General features: G+C 34.8%; 1 pseudogene; it reads left to right on the plus strand.

The window, feature by feature from the left end:
• The first annotated feature begins 215 nt into the window (after positions 1-215).
• Positions 216-1,094, plus strand: LOC113834838 (annotated as a pseudogene).
• The last annotated feature ends 1,449 nt before the right edge of the window (positions 1,095-2,543 follow it).

Raw genomic sequence — 2,543 nt, forward strand, 5'->3', positions numbered from 1 at the left:
CATGCCTTCTTCACAATTCAGAAGGAAGGGACATTCTGTTTGAATTATGTAAAAACCATCGTTTCTAGGAACACCTTGTTTAGAATCCCCTTTAAAGTGACTCTTTTGCAACAATTAAAACATTTGACATTTTGGAGGCTTGGATTTGAAGAGAAACTGATGCCAGGGGATCTGTGTGCTATGCGTTGAGCAAGGGCAAGCTGCAAAACCACAACATGAATGTAGTTACCAATTATGATGTGCACATCAACTTCACTCAGGAAGGGTTGGCTTTGCTGAATCCTTCCCAGAAGAGTCTCTACAAGATGTGATGCTAGATACCTACAGGAACCTCACTGCCATAGGCTACTGGTGGCAAGACCATAATATTGAAGAACATTGTCAAAGTTCTAGAAGACATAGAAGGCATTTTCAAAGGCATGGAAAAAATTCATACTGGAGAGAAAATATATATAAGTCTTCAATATGGTGAAGTTTTTGCATGTCACAGATGTCTCCAACTCCATAAAAGAACATATACTATAGAGAAAACTCCTGAATGTAATCAATATGGTAAAGATTTTGCAAATCATGATCAGCTTCAAATACATAAAAGAACACACACCAAAGAGAGAGCCTTCAATTGTAATCAGTGTGGCAAAATCTTTTCAAAGCACAGTAATTTCTGAGTACATCAAAGAACACATACTGGAGAGAAACCCTATGAATATAATCAATGTGGTAAAGCTTTTGCATATCAGGGTCACCTTCAAAGACTTAAAAGAACACATACTGGAGAGAAACTTCATGAATGTAATCAATGTGGTAAAGTGTTTGCACCATGTTGAAATTTCCAGATACTTAAAAGAACACATATTGAAGAGAAACCCTATGTATGTAATCAATGTGGTAAAACCTTTGCGTATGTCAGTAGTCTCCAAGCACATAAAAGAACACATACTGGAGAGAAAATATATGAATGTAATCAGTGTGGTAAAGCCTTTTTACATGTTTGTAGTCTCCAAACACATAAAAGAACACATACTGGAGAGAGACCCTATGAATGTAATCAATGTTTTAAAACCTTTTCACTTGTGAGAAGTCCAAATACATAAAAGTACACATTCTGGAGAGAGACCCTATGAATGTAATAAATGTGGTAAAGCCTTTTCACAATACTGCAGACTCATAAGTCATAAAAGAACACATACTAGAGAGAAACTCTATGTACGTAATCAGTGTGGTAAAACATTTCCACAACACTTTTGTCTTGTAAGTCATAAAAGAATACATACTTGAGAGAGACCCTGTGAATGTAATCAATGTGGCAAAGCCTTTGTATGTATCATCAGTCTTTAAAATCATGAAAAAATCACACTGCAGATAAACCCTATAAATGTAAGAAGTGTGGTAGAGCTGTGATGTTTGCATATCACAATAATCTTTGAAGACCTGTGAAAATTCATACTGAAGGAAATCTTACTATAAAGAATTTGGTAAGATCTTCAGCCAACACAATTTAGTTATACAAGATTCTGGAGAGAAAATATCTGACAAGTGTTAACACTGTGTTCAATCATTATGTTGTCTCTACTTTGTTTGCACCTGCAAACACAGATGAACAAAATTCCCATGAATTCACTAATAAGGTAACCCTTTTTGATTTCATACTTTTATTTAATTACATAAACAACCTTATTAATTTCTGTTGATTCCTCTAAATTCAATCCTATATGCTTACTTTCTGTCACATGAACCAATTCACAATGAAGGGAAGCTGTTAAGACTTTAAATGCCTCAACACCTGGGTTTCAGGAATGACTGCTTACAAGAGAAAATATTGTGGAAATCTGTTTTGTTAGAGATTTGATTAAATTCTAATTATGTGATATCTGTATGTGGGTTAGTGACTGTCCATGTTTGTTGCAAAGAAGGTTAGACCATTGAATATTCCAATAGCTGAAACTACAGAAAGTTCTCAAAAACCTGACCTAGATCCTAGCAATTAACTTGTCATAATTCTGCTCATGCATGTCTCTAGCCTAATACAAGTTTTAAATCATTTTTGTATCATCTTGATATTAGATAATAGGAAAAAACTAGTGGAAGAAAAACCCAATTTACATAAACAACTTGGTAAAGACTTAATACTATAAATGGAGAAACAAGATATTCCATGACAAAACCAGATTTAAACAATATGTAAACACTAATCCATCCCTAGAGAAAGTACTGGGGGGAGGGGCAGGGGAGGATGGGAGGGAGAGGTACCTGAGATTGACATGTAAAATAATTTTCTTTCTAATAAAAATGACTTAATACTTGTCTTTATTTTCAATAAAAATGTTTCCTGTGGAAAAAAATTGACATTTTGATTTTTTCTTGAAATCACCTCAACTTTCCATATATCGTCATCATGGTCTGTTATTGGTGTTCTTCCCACCAGCCTGGTCCCAGAGCTGTGCCAGCCCCAAATAACCACATGAGACTTATATTAATTTTAAGTTGGCTTGGGCTTCTTATTGGCTAGCTCTGTCATAATTATTAACCCATAACTATGAATC

The sequence above is a fragment of the Cricetulus griseus genome, chromosome 3, assembly GCF_003668045.3.
Source record: "Cricetulus griseus strain 17A/GY chromosome 3, alternate assembly CriGri-PICRH-1.0, whole genome shotgun sequence".
Taxonomy (NCBI): Eukaryota; Metazoa; Chordata; class Mammalia; order Rodentia; family Cricetidae; genus Cricetulus; species Cricetulus griseus.